The sequence below is a fragment of the Condylura cristata genome, unplaced genomic scaffold (assembly GCF_000260355.1).
Source record: "Condylura cristata isolate star-nosed mole 26May11 unplaced genomic scaffold, ConCri1.0 scaffold00001, whole genome shotgun sequence".
NCBI classification, from domain to species: domain Eukaryota; kingdom Metazoa; phylum Chordata; class Mammalia; order Eulipotyphla; family Talpidae; genus Condylura; species Condylura cristata.
In genome coordinates, this window is record NW_004567102.1 from 28,235,654 (window position 1) to 28,259,065 (window position 23,412).

The 23,412-nt window shown below is 35.9% G+C and overlaps 1 protein-coding gene across 3 annotated transcripts in view; it reads left to right on the plus strand.

The window, feature by feature from the left end:
• KCNQ5 (potassium channel, voltage gated KQT-like subfamily Q, member 5) overlaps nt 1–23,412 on the plus strand; it is a 460,478-nt gene that overhangs the window by 138,666 nt on the left and 298,400 nt on the right. The gene's annotated exons all lie outside the window — the stretch shown is intronic.

Consider the following 23,412-nt stretch of genomic DNA (forward strand, 5'->3'; position numbering starts at 1 on the left):
GTGTTTGTCTGGTCTGAGGCACACATATTGACAACTAAAGTTGGAGGCACACTGAAGCTGTAATTGTGACTAGAAAAATGGACAAGCCTAAAGTGTTCATAAAGAAACTGGAGACGATAAAATTTATATGTTTTTCTGATTTCTCTTCCTTGTTTACCTCTGATTAATTCACATCCAAGCTTAACCATCACTCCCTCTTTGGAGTCCACAACTCCTCTTCCTTCTTGGATGAATGTATCACAGCTAATGTGTGCCTTTATCAAGAGAAACATTCTTTCCCTCAACAATCACTTGTAACCTGTCATCATATTCTAATCTCTCACAAAAGCACTGAGTTTGGAGTAGTTCAACCCCTAAGCAGCACTGCCCAGTAGAATATAATACTAGCTCCATAGGTAATTACAAATTTTCTGTTACCATATTACCAAAAAAAAAAGAGGTAAAATTAATTTTGATATTTTATTTAAACCAACATATCCATATCCAAATTATTGTTTTAAATTATATTTGTTATTATCACATCAATATTAAAATAATACCAAAATAATATTGACATGATAATCATTATTACAAATAATGATTCATAAAATTACTAGTAAGATATTTTACTTTTTCACACTAACTCTTTAAAACCCAGTGTTTATTTTATGCTTACAACACATCTCAATTTAGATGAGCCATATTTCAGGTGATCAATAGCCACACGTGGCAAATGGCTGTCTTATTAGGTGGCACAGCTCTAGAGCTTAAGGAGCTTAAATAATGATTATGATAAAACCCATTAATTAGGTCTAATAAATGTCTATATACAGAGCTCATGGCACAAAGTAATGAGGGAAGCAGTCTCATCTGAGGAAAGCCAGCTGCTCCTCTAGTCAGTTCCTACAAAGTAGGCATTTATCTTCGTGACTTTACCATTGCCCTGAGTCTAGATCGCAGCCTCATCGATTTAGAAACACTTGATTTATTTGAAGTCCTAAAGTTGATTTACTTCAGAATCTTGGCTCCTGGTGACAGAATTCTGAAAGTGATATATAAGAACTAGCATCCTGGCCCATTTGCAATGAAACATGTCCTCATAACTCATTTCTCCCAGCAATAATTATCTTTTTTCCTGTTGTTCATATGAATACACTTTAAAATTTTGCTATTTTAGAACTTAGTATTTAGTTTTTCTATTTTATTGTAGGTTTCAGGGTGCTTGAGACATTTTTATTAGAAGTTTTTAGAAATGTGTGTGAAAAAGTATAACTTTACCAAATCTGTAGCTATAAATAACACAGGGAAGGTTCAAGGGAACCTTCAAAAATGTGCCTGAAGATCTGTTCATTTATATCATCAGAGTTTGGCACCCTGGCCTTCAAGACAAATTTAACCTCCTACCTGTTTTTTACAGCCATGAGCTACTAAGAATAGTTTTTACACTTTTACATACTTGAAAGGAAATCAAAAGAAGAATATAATTTATGACATATGAAAATGTATGAAATTCACATATCAGTGTCTATAAATAAATTTTCACTGGAAAAGAGCCATATTCATTTATTATCTGTGGCTGCTTTCTTGCTATAATGGCTACAATTGAGTAGTTGCAACAGAGACCCTATGGCACATGCAGCCTAAAATATTTACCATCTGGCTTATTACAGAAAATATTTGCCAAACCCTGCCAGTGGTTCTCATCTGATTTTATGTATGGGAACCATTTAAGTTGCTTCAAAGAATTACAAGTATCCAGCACCCACCCCCAGGTCATTCTGATTTAATCTCTGCAGAGACCTAAGCACTGGCATTAACATTTTTGTGTGTGTGTATTCTCATACTACAGTCAATCTATGTAGGAAGCCAAAATAACCAGAAGATTGTATGAAGAATGCACACCCAGGTCAAGAAAATGACTTGAGTATCCATCTTCAGTTAGACTATTCCCTGCTCCATCAGCATGCCAAGACATACTTGTCCAACTCATCCAGACCTGCCAGCATTCACCTTTGTGACCATAACTTTCTTCCACTTCCAAATTTAACCAGCTCCTGCTGATTGACACATTCTTCCTGTGTATTCAGCAGTTAATCCATCCTTATCACCTGGGGCCATTCTGTCTCTAACGTGACGTCATTTATGTCTAATCTGATTCACTCTATTATGCTGCTTTTATAGCTTTCTCAAAACCAACCTGATTTTCCTTTTATTTTTTTCCAAAATATTTCTTAGTTGCTTCAGTGTCTATATATAACTTACACAGTTTCTATACCAATTATGATTTTCCTTGAGTATCTTGAATTTCCAGCCTGACCTATCATATAAGTGGTGGACAGTTTCACTAATAATTCAGTGAATAAATGAAAAGTGAGAGTGGAAGATTAGAAAATAAGGAGGTAGGAGTTTTGCAGACTATTGCTACAGGTATAATAATTTTATAATCAAAGCATCCAAATTCAAATCTTGGCTCTGCTACTTTGTCTGGAAAGCCCTATGGAAATTTCACCTCAGAACAAGACTTTTGGTACCTGTGAGATGAGGAGAGTAATTACACCACAGGATCGTGCGAGGATGATTTGCCATATATAGTACTTTCTAGAATTATGCTTCACCCCATGACTTCTTTATAGAAAGTTTCCTTCTGTATGGTTAAGGGCATCCTTTTGTATTTAAAAGAATCCAGACTGAGAGTTATTTATAGTTATAAATAGTTTGCAATCTTACTGTTATGTAGCTTATAGCAGTATTATTAAAGACAGATTTGTGTGAAAAAATTCTTTTGTCATTTGAATATATATATTTTTATTTTCCCGTCTACGGTTTCTTAAGTTTTGAAATGGCAAATTACTTAATGTGAACTCTTGTCTCATTTTATATACTTTGGAAAAACATAGTCAGTTCCTAAAAATATTTTTCTTTCCTATGTTTTAGTTCTGGAATAGTCATAAGTTAATGAGCATGAAAAGCTTTCAACTATGGCTTCATGTAATAATCACCTGAGGAGATGCTTCTAAAATTCCAGTGCCCAGCCCCACCCCAGACCAGAATCTTTCAGGGTGGAGCCAAGGCTTCATCTGCTTTCAGTCTTCCAGGTACAACAATATGAAGCAAAGGTTAGGAGCCCCTAAATTATTAGAGATTAAATTATTAGCCCCTCCACTATATTGGAACTAAAACCCAGTTTTTGCTCCTTAAGAATAATGTTCAAAACTAATCCTAAACCTTGGTGTACAGTTTTCTTAATGAACACAAAGCTTCACACTGTAAATATTGCTAAATTAATTTCAATATGTGGCTACAAAGACAATCTCAGTGATAAAACAGATATATTAAATCTGTATTTGATAAGCTACTAAGCACATTTTATGTATTAAATATGATAGTTCTTTAGTCATTAATTCCATTTTGTGAAGCAGAAATTCCTATTCCCATTTTGAAAAAGAGACAGTTGTTACATGAAATAGTCATTACACTTGTGTTTTGTCACATAGCTAATGAGGGACAAAACTAGAAAATGGACCAAAGTCATTGGACATAGCTCTCTTTCTTTTACCTCCTTAAACATACACTCTTACGCTTGTATAATTCTTATATGATATTTCTTTCTGAAGACATTTTTGTTTCAATTTATCTGGTCAATATTTTAATTAACTTTATGGTAATATTTATGGCAAAAATTCAAGAAACATGAAAAATATGTGAACTTATACATTTACAGCTTGTATCCAATAATTAAAAATCATCTAAGTCATCTTAAATTGTATAGGACTAATTCTCTGATAAGTTTTGGAGAGGGGTGTCATCTTGTTTTGTTTTAGGGCAATTTGGTGCAAAGAACTCATTGGATACGTGTGGTGAACAGATTGAACTTAACATCTCACAAAGGGACATTTTGTAATGAACTTGGATCAGTCCCAGCACAAAAGAATAGATAGTATTGAGATGAGGGGATCCTGCAGTGTCCAAACAGATTCAGAACTAGACTCAACTTGTCAAGATAAATATTTGGCTTAACTTGTCTCTCCGGAGCTATTACAATGTTGATTTAAACATTAGCAAATTCTTAAAGTGATACTTTCAGTGCTTAAAAACACTTACAATAGTTTCCCCATATTCTTCCTTGAAGTCCAGATCTCTTCCTCTCAACAGAGTGAGAATAATCACAGTTCCTCTACATAAATGAAAAAAAATCAGTGAAGCCTAGAGAAGCCCCAGTCAGGATGGCATGAACTGGAATGGGGAGACTAGTGCAAGTTGGAGTCAATTCAAGCTACTGTATGAAAAAATGGAAAAATAACTTGTATAAATGGAAAAATAACTTTCTATGGAGTTTAAAATCCTGTTTGGTCAAACTGAAGTAGATTTGAAAGTTAAAGAAATTAAGAGTAATGTACAAAACATTTAATATAAAAATCAAATTTTAGATCTTAAGAATTATATTCAATGTTTGTTTATTCACCAAAGTTTTTTGAATATCTTCTGTGTGCAGGAGCTACCCAAGATCTAAAAGTAAGAATGGGATGCAAGCCATTTTGCCTATAATGCCAGGACTTGCCCATAGTGACTTACATTCTAGTAAAGACAAACCTCAGTAAACTGTCACTAAATTAACAAGCAAGAACAATGAAGCTTCTTAAGTGCTATGAGGGAAATGAACAGGTTGTGATCTTGGAAACTAATTGGTGGTGGGTGAGAATGTTGCATTCTAGAGACAAGAGGTCTTTTCTAAAGAAATGACATTTGAGCTGAGCTCTAAAGATCAGTCACTGTGTGACTTAGGGGAGAAACCTGCTAGGCAGAGGGAGTGTTTTATGGACATGTATAAAATAACAGCTTTGGGTATGAGAGAAATAAAAAAGTAAGCCAGAGTGCACAGTAGTGTATGTGTGTGTACATACTGATGATGACAAAGTGTGCTTCAGCTATGCTAGCACTCAGAAATTAGAATGGAAAAATTCCTCCTCTAAATGTCATATTTTGAAGTGTTCTAACTCTTTTCTCTCCTACCCTTCCCCCATCTCAAAAGCACACATATAACTTGGAACAAGATTTAAAATCTTGACTTCTAGAAAAGTGCACCTTTTTTTAGTACACAAATGTTTCGCATCTTTTTTCGCAGTAGAGAAAAACTTGAAACAACCAAAATGTTCCATCTACTGGTGATATTGTAAACAATTCCATACATTGTGAAAAGAACAAACTACTAATACTAATAGCAAACTACTAATAGTCAGGAGTATTAGTCTTATGCCAAGTGACAAAAACCCTAGACAAAGGCTCCATATTGTATGATCCCATTTACATGACATTATGAAAAGCAAAGCCATAGGGACATAAAGTAGATCAGTAGTTGAGAGAGGCTTGAGTGAGAGAAGGAGGCTGGCTACAAAGGGCATAAAGGACACTCAGAAAAATTCATCTTTATCTCTACTTCAGAAAGAGTAAATGGCTCTGCCTATGTTTGGTTGGTAGCTGGTTTTGTTAATTTGGGAACCATTCATTTTTAAAAGTTCCTGTTTTTCATGGAAAGAAGATAAATAAACATTTTCTAAAAGAGACTCCCAGAAATTAAATTTTGGAAACCTTGATTACAAAAGCCTGCTTTGCCCTCTGTTTCTTAGCCATGATGGCCAGTCAAATTGTTGGATGCTTCTGTGACTCTGGTGTTGTATTTTCCAGAAATCTGTAAATAGCTCTTTCTTTCATTTTTTAATGTCTCATAAGATTCTTCCTTTGTCATGTTTGTTATTTCTCAGAATCACTGTTCATGAAATGTTTGCAAATTTTCATTTTAAATTCAAGCTTCCTGCTGTTTCTGCTTTGGTGGGGAAAGGTCTTGCCATGTCATTCTTTTAATTTTTGAAGCACAATAGAGTAAGCTATACAAATGTCTTCTTGTTCCATTATTTTGGAACCAGTGTTTTCCTAGGTGTCTCAAGACTAAGTCAGCTCTTAAATGAAAGCGATCTTTAGATAGCTATGACTTTTAAATGGATGTGTTGTGGTAATCACAAAGTCATGAATTAGAGTATGTCAATGATGGGTCACTTGTTTGGTTTTTTTTTTTTTACATTAATCTAGGATTTTTTTCATATGACTTTGGAATCCCATGACAATTCATTCTGCCTTTGATTTTTAAAGTGACTTGAAACTTGTTGCTCTTATATAATAACTGGGTAAGTGTAACTGCAGGGTTCCAATTACACTGGCAAAAGAAGCTTATTGCATTGTCTTCAATTAAGCATGTAATTAATGCCTCTATTTCAAGGCCATTTCAACAAATTCAAAACTCAGAAACTATCCATACATATTTAGTGGCACATTGGAACACTGGTAATGTCCTCATTGCAGTGGACAGCAATTCCAGAGGAATTTGGGGAAGAGTATGGAATACTTTATAATGTGTTGTAGATATTTTATGACAAAGGGTGTGGCTTGAAATGGAATGCATCACTATACTCTCCATGAGAGTAGAATCAGCCACCTCAGGAAAATGTTTTAAATGGAGGAGATGATTTCAGGCTTTCATAGTGTGTGAGCTGATATCCGATATGCTGAATGTCTCTGGAGTGCATGGGGTAGTTGTACTTCGAAATCTCTCTGGACATTTATTTAGATAGAAAGCCTGTTCATGGTTATCTGAACTTCATCCTAACTCCATTTTGCAAAATAGCTATAAGTATCTTGTACACTTTTAGTACTTACTGGATTTTTCAGGAACTCAACTTCTGTGCAAATTAAAAGATAACTAGTTAGTTTTGTTTGGAACTTAACAAAGTTAGTCGCAGTTTTTAAAAAATACTTCATTTATGACAGCACAGCTTGTGATATTTGAGTTACCACTAAAGCATGCCCATATTATTATACATTTGTAGCAGTTGCAGCCTTGAGGATTCTGGGTTGAGGTGCCACTGTCCAACATTGTAATTATATATTCCAATCAAGTATATCAAGCTCAAACATTTACCTGTTGAAATACACTTTCCTTTTGAATCACTTTCTGTGTTTCCTTTATACTACAGTTTTTTAGGGAAATCATATGTTTAGGAAGATTCTTTTATTTCTGAATTTTATGTTAGGATATTAGAGGAGTTTTATAAAAGAACTGAAGTTTTAAAGGAGAGTTAGGTGAGATAAGGTTTAGAACAATTCTTCTAAAATATATACTCCTCTAAAGAGAAGAAGAATACTGTCCTTGTTGAACATGTGCACTTTAATGCAAAAAAGGAAGAGGCAGGAAAGAAGTATGGGAGAATTGGCCTTGATTTCAGCTCCTACTGTATGTCAGGCCCTATGCCCAGTCCTTCAAGTGCATAATCTCAATTTTTGACCATGGTGCTGAGAAAGCCATGTGTGTTTTGAGTCTCCTGGCCCCAGAGTGCCACATTTGGAGCTGTCTGCTTGACATTTGGAAAGCAGAGAATAAGAGGAAATGAGTAGATGAATATTCTTGACTTTGTGAAAGTGTTAAAATTATTTAAAAGTTCTATTAAGTAAGTGACAGCCTCAGAACCTGATTTATGGTAGTAATGAAATTTTCACAAAGAAGTATTACCATGAAATTTGAAACAAAAAAGTATAGTAGATACACACACAGATTCGTCTGCACATGAATGTCAGTGCACGTTGATGCACCCATGCTTCCTATTTATAGCACTTGGGACACATCCGCAAGTGATAAATGAACATTGAAATGCTACACATATGTTTATATCCACTTATAGCTATGGAGTTGTGTCAAAGTGTTATCTCTACTGAGCCAAGTCCCAGGCATTTAGAAAGTACAAAAAATTAAAATTTGTTAAATGGACCCAAAAAGTAAAAATAGGGGAAAAAAAAAACTGATACAGCAGTCATAAATCTGACACAAAATTGTTTTTTAAATACCGTATGTAAATCAAACTTTAGCAGGCTGAATTCAGTATGAACAATTATTTGTTGGCTGATTATAGTATTTATGTATTTAGATTAAAAGAAAATTACTAAAATGTCTAAAGAGCATACTAAAATAATGCCTTCATCTTTTTTTATTATCTTTTTATTTTTTACATCATTCTTCATTTTGTACATTTTTCCATTTCAGTTATAGTATTTATTTATTTAAGATTTATTTATTCATACAGATCTGGGGTACAAGCCAGAGTTGCAGGGGCAGTGAGAGGCTTCACCAGAGTGGGGAGCAGAACAGGCAGATCAACAAGGTACATGGCTGAGGGGAGCAGCGAGTGGGTCAGAAGAGGTCTGCCCTGCTATGTGGATCACTTCTGGGGCAGGGGATCAAACTTGCACTAAAGTAGCTGTGACCAGCTTGCAGTGCTGCAGTCCTAACCCGCTGTGCCACTAGGGAGGGCCCCTCAGTTACAGTTTTGGTTTTTTTTTCCCCTCAATTATAGTTTTTAAAGTTTAACAAAAGAGGATGTAGCTGCTATAGATAGTGCCAGACATTTTAAAGCACTGAGTCTAGTTTTACTGTTTAACATTTCAGGGGGTTCAATTTGAGCATATCATTTCATATTACCTAATTAATTGTATTTCATTTGGTAAGTGTGTTATTATTTTGTTAGTACTTAGTGAGGAGCATGTAGCTCATTTTTATTGACCAGAATATTACCATATGAAGAAATAAAACACTTTGAGAAGAGCCGACCTCCAAAAAGAGGTGACCTTTGCTGAAAAGATAGAATTTTTCAGCTGCCGCAGTAAAGTTGATGACTAGAATCAAACTTTATCAACTGTTCTTTCTTAGGCTTCTTTTGATTGCAAGCTGTAGAAGCCCAAATAAAACTGGTTGAAGAAAAAATTTAAGTGAACATGCTTGCTCATTGAACTAACTGAAAAGTCCAAGAATGTTATTTGCTTAAAGCATAGTTACATACAAGGACTCAAATTTTATTATTCAATTGGTGTCTCTCCTCTTCCCATTTCTTGTCTCTGCCGTGCTTCTTCTAAATTCAGACTGATTTAGACTCTTGACATGTTGGTTGACAGAAGCACCATACCTAAATTATCCTTATCCAAACAAAATGAAACCTCCTTTTCTCCAAAAACTAAAAAGAAAAGATACTGAGATGTGTCTTGAACCAATTTGGATCATGTACCGGTAAAGCAAATACAGATGATGTTCATTGGCCAGTCATGTGCAAAGGGGAATAGGTGCTAGAACCATCCGACGCTCACTCAAATGTACTGAAATTAGAGATGAAATTCTTTGCTTCAACTGCTAGTAGCCTAGTATAGGAAGAACAATGAGATAGTAAGAAAATCTGTTACACTGCAGCTCTATTAAACCCTACTTTTTTTCATGTTCAGCTTGGATAGTAATAATGCACAGTTAAGGAATGACAGAATCTTAGAATGGAAAGATGCTATAACGTATGTAGTATCATTTTAAGTAAATTTTGAGAATTCACTCATCTTTAAGTTGAGTCTTGGTATTTGTAAGAACTAGGCATCTTATAGTGCAAAATTCTTAAGAAGAGCAATATAAAATATGAATCATAATTTTATTAAAAGCATTCAGTGCATATCCCAAACATATTTTAGGAGTCACTCCTAAAGTAGACAATAGGTTTATCACCATAAATTTATATTAAGTTAACAAATAAATCCCATCCTTTTTCTTTCTAGATATATCAATTCTAAAGTTATTAGTGGTATATTAACTGTGACTCAGTTGAAGATGTTTCTTGAAAAGTAATTCTGAATTTTTCTCCTTTATTTTCTTGGTTCCTACTGTCATTATTTCTCCTAATTATTGTAGATAAGCACAATTGGTATGCCCTCTTTGCTAACAGAAAATAAACATCTCACAAATGGATATGTGTTCATTTCAGAAAGTGTACACTTTCAAAGGAATGCAAAGTGAATCCCAAATGGACAGATTCTCTCAGTCTTGACAATAATGTGATGTAGATGTCACATTTCAAATCAAGTCAGGATCACAGGAGCCAAGAAATTTATCTGTGTCTATAACAGCCTACCTCAATTCATTAGAGCTGGTGATGAGGCCTAAGTCAGAGCTCCAGTGCTCTTAGGAATAAATTTGTTCATAGTGTTCACAAAAAATGCCTGCAAGTGTTTGAAGCACCCTGTATCTGAGACTACAGACCACAGTGCTGCCATTAGTATGAGAGGAAGTAAGACCCGCAAGCCATAGAGGATTGCAGAGCGTTCCCTGACTCTTTAAACACATCTCTATAGCATGCCATCTGGTGCTATGAGCCAGTCTCTTCATTCCAGAGGCATTTACATCATAAATGGGAATTATGAGATGATGAGGAAGGTATCAAACTGATTTTTGCTGACCCATGAAAGTTTATTTCCAATTTCAACATAATTAGATGTCTTTGTTATATTAAAGACAGTAATATTGAGTTTTGAAGGAAATACTGATTTTAACATTTCCAAAGGTCAGAAATTGAAATACAAATAGATACTGTAATAGAATTAAAGGGCAAGAATAGCTAATGGTGACTCTGTTCATTGAATGTAATGAGATTATTCTCAGGCAGATGACTACTTAGCTTAAGAAGAAAATGAACTATACAGAACAAATATGTGATATTGCAGCTTCTGTGAACTCATTGCCTTTTTGTGTTTTGGTGATATATCGTAATTCTAATTTCGTTTTTGGAAAACAGTAACACTTACCGAACAACTTCATCAAACACAATTTCAGTGAAGTAGCTAAATTTGAACTTACTCCTAAATTCACCTGCTTTAACTGTCTACTTACTATTCTAGTTAGTCAGGACAGCATATCAAATAAAAACTTATAACTCTGAATCAATTTTTTATTTATTAGGATCTTAAGTATAAACATTATTTGTTATAACACATTGGCAATACCCTAATAGCCTACCAGGTCTCAACCAATTAAGTTAATGATACATTTAATGGGTTATTATAGTGATATTAATCAAATCAATTGAATAAGAAGCATTACATATTGAGATTTATTAGATGTTTATAAATAGTGACTATTTTACTAGCTATAGCAGATTTATAGTGTGAATAAATAATAACAAACTGATAATCAAATTTTGACTAGTATTTTTTGGCAGAAAAAAAATCAATATTTTTAAAAAAGATTTATTCATTTATTCATACAGAACTGGGGCATAAGCCAGAGGTGCAGGGATGGTGAGAGGCTTCACCAGAGACAGATTGAGGAGCAGAATGGCAGATCGATGAAGTACACCACTGAGGGGAGCAGTGGGTGTGTCAGGAAAAGTCTGCCACTCATGTGGATCACCTCTGGGGTAGGGGAATCGAACTCGCACTGAAGTGGCTGCGGCCAGCTTGCAGTGCTGGTCCTAACCCATTGCGCCACCAGGAAGGGCAAAATATCAATATTTTATTAGGATCCTATTTATGATTTTAAAGCTCTTATTAACTCTTTATTTTAATTATACATCCCAGTTCATTATTAGTTACTATTAATGAATTCTTAAGTTCCCAAAATAATAGTGTCACTATGTGTTAAGATATTATGCCAGTGAAACTAGTAATATACAAATCACGATCTTTTAAGAAATTTGCAGCCTTTTTATGGATGCAATATATAAAATACTTATACCACTAACAATACAAATATATAGCAAGTAACAATATAAAGCAATCTGTGGTATACAATGAATGATTTGGAGAGTAAATAGTAACTCACAAATAGAGCAAAACTGTTATGGGAATTGAGCTAGAATTGTAAGGTCAATATAATTTATTATCAGTAGGAAGCATTTGAAAGTTCACAGGTATATCCAGATATAGTTTACATATTTCTTTAGATGTAATCAGCCTACATTTTAAAAAAAATCTCTTTTAAACTAATATTTCATTTTCACATTGAGGTTTCATTGGTGCATTATAATAACTAATGCAATTCATAAACATGAGTATTCTCTGCTGTGTAAATGACCAATATTTGTTGTTATCATTGTGACTCACTTTACCACATATTAGTTCTCTCAGACTTCCTCCATTTGTTGAAAATGTCTGCCCTTTATCCTTTTGCATGATTGAATAGTGCTCCACAGTGTGGACATACCACTTGTTCTCAATCCAGTTGGCCATTGATGGACAATTTTTCTGTTTCCATATACTAACTATTATAAATAATGCTGCTTTGAACATTGTAGAATGTATAGATTTTTGTGTTGATAGTTTCGTACTCTCTGGATATATGCCTGAAAATGGGATTGCTGAGTCAGTTTTGTTAAGGTAAACCCAGATTATGTTTCATGTTGGCTATACCTATTTTATTTTCACTAGCAGTATAATAGGATTCCTTTCACCCTACATCCTTTCTAGCACTTGTTGGATGTATGTTTATTTTTTAAATTTTCTTATTTTTAAGTACCCTTTTTTTTTTCTCCCACATTATAGGTATAGTCAGCATAGTTTTCCCACCACCAACGTATCCATGTTCTTCCACCAAGCTCACCACTATTCCCCCCCCTATTGTTTATAAAAGGCTTTCAGAAACCAGTGATATCAGGTATCCTGAGGACTCAGATTTAGAGGGGGCATGCAGGGATAGGACAAGTGAATATAAGAGATGGTGGGGGCAAAAAGAAATTTTTAATAAATGGGGGTTATTTTGAAAAAAATATTGAATATTCTCAGGTGATGACACAGAAAGGGATTGAGCAAGTCCTTGACTCATGGCATGCTGACATTACAAGACCAAAGACTGCCTTCTTTTTAATATAGCATTTGATTTTTAAATTGAATTTGACCATGTCATTTCCTATTTTCAGTAACAGTTTTTCACATAGACGCCTCTGGAGAAGCAGAATGAAGAGAGGAAGAAGGGTGGTGTGGGGGTAGAATCTAAAATTTGTAGGGTGAACAGCAGACTAGACTCACCAGAGAAGCTGATGGTGCATTTTTAAGGTAGTATTTCCTCTTCCTCAGAGAAACTTCAGTTTTGCTCCTCAGGTCATTCAGCTGCCTTATTGAGGCCCACCCACATTATCTAGGTAATCTCCTGTACTTATAATGAACTGAGTGTGGGTGTTAAACATATCTGTAAAAAACCTTTACAGCAACAGTCTTTGTTGTATTGATAGCTGAATACTACAGTTTAGCCTACATAAAATCCTCATCACATATGGCCTCCGAAAAGCTATTTATTCTGCGTAAGATTTTCCCTACCTTTTCAAGTGACTATTAATTTAATATGCATACACTTGTGAATTTAACTAAAATGCACAGTCCCTTCATACTCAAAAAAGAAAACAGAAGCTGTATTCTTTATCACATGTCTAGAAATATTTTCAATGAGATTGAACATTAAAGCTTCAGGATTCATATGCACAATGGATGTGAGGAAGGCACTGAAACTGGTTGATGGAAGAATAGTCTTTGACTATGACTTGACTATTGGTCTTGAAAGAGAATGATAGCCTGCTTTCATGAAGCATGTCTTGTTTGCCAGATTCTGGATCCAAAACTTTTCATGCCCTTTCACATCCCACAGTAACCTCATCGAACTTGCCCAAATAGTGTAACAGACACATATTTGTGGCTTTTTAGAGGCTATAAAAATATTGTTTATTTTGAAAAAAAAAAGGATTTCTATTTTATTAAATTACACTTATTGTATCAAAACTTCCTAAGAATTACATTATAGGGCCATTCCAAATATTCAGATTAAAGTAATGTGGGGTGAGGGCATAGTTTACTTTGATGAACCTTATTATTGTGCATGTTATATCATATAATCTTAAAAACCACACTAATAAATATTACTGGAGAAAATCTACCTTTGCTCCTGCCCCATGGTGACACTCCCCAAGTTATAGCTTGCATGTCAAGAAGTAAAGCAACACACTTTTTCAAATAACTTGATCATTTGTTTGTTTTATTTATGTATACATACAAGAACTGGGGTGTAGGTCAGAGGTACGGGAGGTGAGAGGACTCATTAGAGACAGAGTGGGTAGCAGAACAGGCAGATCTACTGAAATACACTGCTGAGGGGAGCAGCAGGTGACAGGAGAGGTCTGCTGCACCCTGTGGGCCAGCTCCCTGGCTGGGGATGGAACTCATTCTGCAGTGGTTGGCAATAGCTTGATAGGACTGAGACTTAACCCCTGTGCCACTAGGGAAGATTCGCACACTCTTTTTTTCCTAAAAATTTATTTATTCATGCATGCAAAGCTGGGGTACAGGTCAGAGTTGCAGGGCAGTGAGAGGCTTCACCAGAGACAGAGTAGGGAGCAGAACAGGCCAAATGACAAAGTACACTGCTATGGGGAACAGCGGGCAGGTCAGGAGAGGTCTGCCACGCCATGTGGATCAACACTGGGACAGGGATTGAACTCATGCTAAAGAGGCTTTAACTTCTCAGTGCTATACTTTAACCGCTGTGTCACCAAAGAGTGTCTCCCACACACATACTTTTTAATAAAGTTTTATTTAACCTCTTATCCCATAGGCAGAAAAATATTATAATTTTAGATTACTCAAACATTTTATGCAATGAAAAAACAATCCTCTTACTTAATCTACTGATAGCACTGACCCAATTCTGGTTCCCCTATGCAGGCATAAAGAAGCCTCTAGTCATGCACCCAACGCCACAATAGTGAAGGCAAAGATAAATAGATGGGACTATATCAAGTTAAAGAGCTTCTGTACAGCAAAAGAGACATTACTAAAAACAAACAGAAAGATCACTAATTGGGAAAACATTTTCTCACACAAAAGTAGCGATAAAGGACTGATCACAAAAATATACGGAGAACTGATGAAACTCAACAAAAATGAAGTAAACAACCCCATCAAAAAATGGGCAGTAGAGCTAAAAAGACACTTCTCCAAAGAGGAAATGCAGATGGCCAACAGGCATATGAAAAAATGTTCAACATCACTCGTAATAAGGGAGATGCAAATTAAAACCGCAATGAGATACCACCTCACCCCAGTGAGAATGGCACATCTTCAAACAACTAGCAACAACAAATGTTGGCGAGGATGTGGAGAAAAAGGAACTCTCCTGCATTGCTGGTGGGAATGCAAACTAGTACAACCACTATGGAAAACTGTTTGGAGGTTCCTCAAACTGCTAAACATGGAGCTTCCCTACGACCCAGCAATCCCACTCCTAGGTATCTACCCAAAAGACACAAAAACACTGATTGAAAAAGATACTTGTACCCCCATGTTTATTGCTGCTTTATTTACAATTGGAAAAACATGGAAGCAGCCCAAATGCCCAAAAGTAGATGACTGGATTAGAAAGATGTGGTACATATATACAACGGAATATTACTCAGCAACCAAAAAAGAGAAACACATGTCTTTTGCAGCAACTTGGATGGAGCTGGAAAAGATCATGCTTAGTGAGATAAGCCAGAAAGAGAAAGAAAAATACCGGATGGTTTCACTCATAGCAGGAGTATAATGGACCAGGCGAGAAAATAACAAAAATAATGAACAACCATAGACCAGAGACATTCTGTGGGGGTGGAGTAGGGAATGGGATCAAAAACGGGGGGGTGGGAGGGAGGGAAATGCACGGGACTATGGTGGTGGCACAGGGGTGATTTGGTGATGGGAAAGCCGTGGGGATTACAATGGAGATGAAAAAAAAAATGTGCAAAATGATGTAAAAATAAACTTTAAAAAAAAAAAGAAGCCTCTAGTCATTATTGTAACTTAAAACATTTATTTATGTTTCAATCTCATTTGAAAAACAATGATCAGCATAAGACATATGTCTAAAGATAGGCTTTCTATGTACTTCTGAATCAAAGTATTTTCTTAGAAAGAGCCTCAAAGTACATATAGAGTAATCTACTTAATGTCCAAGAAGCTAGTCAGTAGTGCATCCAGGACTCGGCCCCCAACCCCAATAAATTACACTGTATTCTGGTCTTATAACAGTTCAGTCTCATAAAACCTGTTTCTCCTTGTAAACTCTTTCATCATATAAACATGTATCTCTATATTGAACATAAGGAATTACAATATGTTCACTATGTTATAGTGAAAAATCCTCTTTCCTTGTGACCCTTCCACAACCCTAGCAATTCCAGGGCTGCATCAGTGTTAATGTTTCTAGATATAATTAGGGAGCTGTTTAAGATATTGCCAGGACATTTGGTCTGGTCTCTGTCAGAAGTACCTTATTCTTGAGGTAATCAGAGAGTCCTGTCTTAAGCTAACCACTGTTAGTAGTTGTCTTGGATACAATCTTTGTTCCTAACATCATACTCCCAGTTGATCCCCTGGTCTCAAAAGCAGTTCTATTTCAAAAGTGGAGGGGATGTGGAATATCATCATGTATAGATAAACTCTCAACATTTTAATTTCTGCATGTGCAAATCTGTGAAATGTATTTAAGATAAAATCTTGCTCAGACACAGATACTCAGTGGTGAAAAAGTAACCACAATTCCTCCTTGCTGAGTTCTGAGGTCATTACCCCCTTAAGTCTGGGAAAGAAATTACTAAGCCTATCCATTTTTCCAAGATCTTAACTCATGTAGACACCTTGAAGAGTTTATAATGGTTCCAGTTTTCATAGGTAGAACTAGAGCTAGTAACCTATAATATGTCTGACCCTTGGTTCATACAGAATATCCCTACAGGCATTGGGCCTGTCCTATATATTAGTCCCACACCAGACACCTTCCTCTCCCCTCAGTTCTGGAGCTTTGACTATACTGTGTTACTGCTTTAAATGATTTATACATTTACAAGATTAAAGTATACATATCCTAATATGTCACTGGGAAAACCATAGTCACTGGGAACTATTGGTTCTACTTATTTTTATCAGATACTTTTAATTTTTTTAAATTTATTCTTTGACTAAATGTGTAATTCCACAATCTCACCTTTTTTATTTTCCTTAAGTGGTTGTTCAGATTCTTTAAGAGAGACTCTTCTCTGTCTTGAAAATAATACTTTTGTCTGTAAAGTACATAAGCCCAGTAATCATCCCTTGGTAACTGTAGTAGCTATAAATACATGTATCTTAAGAGAGGAACAAAGCATAGAGTGTTATAAAACTTATACTCTTGAATATAAGCAAAAGCATTTACAAGTCATATTTACATGACCTTTATAGTCACTCTTCTGGATTTTTGAAAGATTATTTACAATGTACATTACTTCTTCCTAGCACCTAAAATCTACTGAAAGGCAAAGGTGATAGAGTCCTAAAGAAAGACAGGGCAGAAGCAGAACACAGATTTTGGACATTGACATCATCTCTTTGATGATCCACAGTAATGTTTTCATTTATTGACTTTCATGAAGCTTAACAAATTACACATGCTCAGAGCAAGACTGGAGTTTGCAAGAGAGTTTATTCTTTTATTTGTCATGGACTGATATTCATGCCAAATAGCATTAATTTCTTGAATATGTTTATGACCATAAAAGGGGATAGAGGCCCTCCCTGGTGGCGCAGCGGGTTAAAGCACAGCACTGAGAATCTAAAGCTGCTTCCGCATGAGTTCGATTCCCGCCTGCCCCGGAGGAGACCACATGGCGTGGCAGACCTCTCCTGACCCGCCCGCTGCTCCCCTCAGCAGTGTACTTCGTTGATCTGCCTGTTCTGTTCCCCACTCTGTCTCTGGTGAAGCCTCTCACCGCCCCTGAGCCTCTGGCCTGTACCCCAGTTCTGTATGCACAAATGAATAAATCTTAAAAAAAAAAAAAAAAAAAAGGGATAGAGACTTCATGCCCAACAATATAGGTAGAGCCAGTAGGATCAAGAAGTGGGAGGCAAAAATGCAAGAGGTCACAAAACCTGATATCCAAGATCTACTAAGATTCATACAATTCAACAGGAAGAAAACAACCTAATCAAAAAATGGGCAGAAAACCTATAGGCAGTTCTCCAAAGAAAACATACAGATGGTCAACAGGCAGATGAAAAAATGCTCATCATCATTTATTGCCAGGAAAGCACAGATCAGAACCACAAAAGATTCCACCCCATAGCTGTATGAATGGCCCATATCAAACAGACCAGAAACAAGTGTTGACAAGGAAGTGGGAAATAAGAAACCCTTGTACACTGTTATAGGAATGTAGACAGGCCCAACCCATACGGAAGTTTCTCAAAAACATCACAAGTAGATACCACTTAATTTTGCAAAATAGTCATTTATCAATTTTATTGAAAATTCTTCACAAAACTTGTTTTGATGGCTTGTTAGTAATCTGTCATGTGGAACTTCTCTGTTGATTAACATTTTTTTCCAATTGTCCATTGCTACAAATTCTACAGTGGTAAATGCATTAGTACTAAAATCAATGTGTCTGTTGGGTGGGGTAGCTAGGATTATTTCCTTGGGATAGATTTCTAGAAGTGGAATTACTACACACATATTATAAAATTTTTTTTGAGAGTGGTAGAAATTTATAATTTATACTTTCACTAGTTCTTTTACTGGTTTCTTAATTACAAAATCTATCTGTGCAACAGGTTAAGGGTAAGTTCTCATGTACTAAGGTAAATATGAGTTTTGAAAAGTAAAGAGTTTATGTAAGAACTCTTTGATAATGTGAAACTTACCTGGTTTGCCCTTTCAGAGTGACATAGTATTAAATATGGAAATGTTAATATTAAAAGAAGCACCTAATTGTCAACCATCACTGATTATCATTAGTGAATTACATCATTATACTCATGTATAGAAGCACTCAGAATCTGAAAGAACAGTATAGGGCTAAGGGAAAGAGTTGTTTATCCTCTTTGTTGTTGCTGTTTGCTGGTTTCTTAGCATTTAGTTCAATGGTTTTTCTGAGTCTTAAAGAACAGGACAAAGTATGTGGGCTTTTTCTCCTCATATTCATTCACAGTTACTGATTTTTCCCCTACAAGCTGCTCTTGCACCTTTAATGCATCAGATGCATTTGAAGAAAGATTCTGTGATCTTCAGTCCTGTGGTTTATAGTGAAAGGAACAAAAATGGGACTGGCTTGAGGAAATGAGTAGGAACTCAAGAGTAAGTAAGCTTACTCACCAAATACATCTCACAGTTTTAAGATTTCCAGACAAGATTTTATTATAGAGACCATCTCAAAATGAATGCAATTATTTATCTATTGGTATTTTTTTTCTCTTCAATTAAGCCTTTCAGGCTTCTGATGAATTGACTCTGACTCCTTGACTTATCTTTTTTTTTTTTTTAAGATTTATTTATGCATACAGAACTGGAGTGCAGGTCAGAGGTACAGGAGTGGTGAGAGGATTCACCAGAGACAGAGTGAGAAGCAGAACAGGCAGATCTATAAAGTACACTGCTGAGGGGAGCAGTGGGCGAGACATGGGAGGTCTGCCATGCCATGTGGATCACCTCTGGGGCTGGGATGGAACTCGCACTGAAGTGGCTATGGCCAGCTTGTAGTGCAGCATCCTATCCCATTGTGCCACCAGGGAGGGTCCCTGACTTATCTGTTTTGAAGATTAATAATTTTCTTATTTTTAATTTTATTGGCAAAATTAATTTTTGATTTTTAATGATATAAGAGTGAAGTATACATAGATGGCTTTACCATTTGAAAGTCTCTTCTATACAGTCTGTCTTCCATGTACTCTGGTACCACATCCATAGATTCAACCATGTATCAAAAATATTCGCTATGTATGTGGTAAGGTATGATAGTTTTAGCTGTACTAAACATGTATAGACTCTTTTTTCTGATATTTATTATTTATGCATACAGAACTGGGGTGCATGCCAGAAGTGCAGGGGCAGTAAGAGGATTCACCAGAGACATAGTGGGGAGCAGAACACTGCTGAGGGGAGCACCAGGTGAGACAGGAGTGGTCTGCTGTGCCATATGGGTCTCCTCTGTAACCAGGGATTAAACTCATGCTGAATTAACCTTGGAGCTTCCTAGTGCTACACTTTAACCAGTTGTGTCACCAGGAAGGGCCCAATGTTTTTCTTATTATTCCATAAACAATATAGTAGGACAACTATTTAGATGGCAATTATGTTTTGTTTGTAATTATAAATAATTGAGATGATTAAAATTATATGGAAGGATATGTGTAGATTATGTGCAAATATTATGCCATTGTATATTAGGGACTTGAGCTGATTTTGGTAACTGTGGAGAGATTCTAGAACCAATCCCCCATAGATACTGAGGGATAACTCTACTTAAAAAATAGTATTATAAATTGCTTTTACTTCCCTCTCATCATTGATTTATATATACCTCATTTTTCTTGGTGATTTCTCTCAGTCTTTGTGGTAAGGAGTTTTATTTCAGCTAGTCATTTATTGTGTGCTTATTTTCTGATGTTAGGAAACCTTACAGTTGAATTACTTAAATTAATCAGCAGAGTAGTGTTACATCAATGCAGGCTTTGCTATCAGAATGTCAGGGTTCAAGTACCAGCTACTATTTGCAAATATATATATGATATATTATAAGGCATAGTAAGGGATTAAACTCATGCTGAATTAATGAATTTTTCCTCTAACCTCTTCATGTTTCTTTTATGCTCACTTTGTGTTTAGCAATAAAATAGATGTTTCTAAGGTTCCTAGACTTATTCAGTAGTCATCTTTTCTATTAAGGGAGTTAGAATCTATTGATATACTATCTAAAATAAGTGGCATTTTGTAAATTGAAATTATTATTTTTCTACCGATTATCTTCTACCTTGATAAAATTTGAGGTGAAGCATTGGTTCTCAAAGTCTGACTAGAGTATACTACAACTGCCTCAGGAAACTTGTCAAATAGATATCCAGTAGATACCCCAAATCTATGGGACAGTAGAATTTTTGGACTCACTGGACCCTGAAAACCACTGATATAAAGCATTATTGTCTAACACTCCAACATAGGTTAGTGAGGTAGGTACCCCACATACCTTTTCTTTGACTTCCACTAACCAGCCTCCTAAGATCTACGATTTGATGTTTGCAAGAGGCCAGGCATATGAAACTGCAAAGTCTTACAGAGCTAAAGAATATGACCTTTGGGGGTAATTGGGAGAAGTTAGTATGATTATGAAATAGAAAAGAAAGTAGTATAGATGGGATGGAGAAAGTAATTATTGCTAATTACTTGAGCTTTACCTTGAAAGTAATAAGCTGTGAAAGGAAAGTTAAAAACATAAATATGCTGAAAAGCTTGTTTCACAAAGATACTTCTTCTGGCAGTACTATGAAGTGTTGACTAGAAGTAGAATTTGGAGGAGTGGTGGCCTTATCTGGGCTTTTGGCAAAGAAAATGGAAAGAAATAGACTGATTTGAGAGATTCTTAGGAATATCTAAGTGGTCAAGACTGGTTTTAAATTTTGAAAACAGGAAACCCAGGAAGAACATTCATTCACCCATGGGGGGTGAGAGTAGTGAAGAGATACAACACAATCAGCAATTAACTAGGTTTTGGTCTGAAATATTTGACTTGGCATCAATGTCAACCAAATAAAAAGCCTGTCAGTTAAGCCTCCATTTCACTGGATGATGTGTGACCATCACCAAAGCCATATTACCTTTTAATTAGCCATAACTTTACTTCTTGGTTTTGTGTCAGTCATCCTGATGATTGGGTGTGTCTATTTAAAATCAATTGATTTAAAGCTAGAGAAATGAAAGGCCCTTTTAACTTCTATTTTTATGTCTTGTGCCTTGGAACTGACTAAAGAGCCTTTCCCAAGCCAGGTGGTGAATGAAAATGACTGTAAAAGTGACACCACATTTTTTTGAGTCACATCCGTGTTGACTAGGCAAAACCTTGCACACAGCAAAACACATGTAAAAATAATAATCCATGTGTGTTGGATGCTGAATGCATTTGATGGAAACTTACACAGAGCTCTTTCCTACAACTCAGTCCTACTAATGTCAAAATAGTAGCATTGCATGACAATTCTCCCAATAACAGAGATACCCAGCTTTCATGCTTCCCCTTACTCTCATTTTTTTTCTAAAGTTCACTGATGTGCCCTTGCTGTGGTCCGGGTATTTTTGTGAACTGCTGGAAAATTTCACTCACACACTAACAGTTCCAATGAACACAAAATATTTCTTCCAGAGAGCAGTTGCCAATAAGCAGTATTTTTAGAGGCACATGTCACTGTTTCTGTTTCCCTCTGTTGTGACTGTTAATGGGCCCTGGATGATTAAGAAACAGCCTCTGATAAAAGGCAATACCCCATGTCTTCATTATATACTATGGGCAGTAAACGCTTACTACATGTTAGGTTTCAAGCTAACATGTCATTAAACTGTGTTCCAGTTAAGCTCCCAGGGCATAGCTGTTACTCTTTTGAACATACTTGTCATTTTCCTGTATCTGAAATAGCAAATGATTCCTTTTGGATTCCTGAAGCTAAATGCCCTTTCACAATGATGTCATGTCATTTATGCATGCTTCCTCGGGGAAGTGTGTTAATTTGCTTTGAATTCTTTGGTAAGCATTGCCATTTACTCAGGACTATCCCTGTTTCCAATAGTATTCTTCAACCTGTTGAATAAAGGAATCTTTTTCAAAGAAGTAATAGGAGGAAAACACACAGTACACAGATCTGAATACTAGATCAATATGACATTTTATTGTACAAAATCCCTGTACTGTGATAGTCTGGTATGCTGCAAGTAGCCTTCCACTGGGGTTGGAGAACAGAATGTCTAATATCTGACCAGAGTAGAAATTTATTTTCCTTTCCCATCATAAAAGTAGTGAGACTATCAAACTTTCTCACCCTCTCCCTCTGCAGGGAACTTTGTGCTTGCTTTTGAAAACTGTCCCAGCTACTATAATGCTAATGCTAGAAATTATGACAATAAGCAATTAGAGGAAAAAGTCATTCAGGTGCCATTTTGGCTTTCTGTAAGCACAGCTATAAAAAATAGAGTGCCTCTTTGAGCCTGCTTAGTCATAGCTTTGGTTTTAAGAATGAAGACAAGAAAAAAAATCTGAAGCATAAACATGTGTTTTTCATTCTGACATATAGAATTAACATTATTTCCACAGTGACAACTATGAAGGGTTATCTTTTCATCTATTTCCTAAAACAACATGACAACATTTGTATGTCCATTAACTTTGAGATGCTAAGAATACTGGTCTTGTTCTTCTTGGTACACAGTATTCATATTTATAAGCCAATGAGGTTCGCTTCCCTGTGTTTATACAAGGGCAGGAAAATGTCTTCTTGCCTGAAGCTCAGGCACAGCATCATTGCACATGGCATTGCTCAAACACAGATCTCGCCAGGCAGCTTCAAAATGCAGTGGAGAAGGGAGATGCCAGGGTCGAAGCTGCCACAGTTGGCCTTGAACTTCCGCAATAATTCCCTGTGCTGTTTGAAGCAAAGAAAAATCCTGTTGACAGTTCTGAAACATTTACTTCTGGTAGAAAGGAAAAATCCTGGAGGGAGGTTTTTTTTTAATTTCTCTTCCCAAAAGAATCCTTTGCTTATGTGTCCTGAATCCAT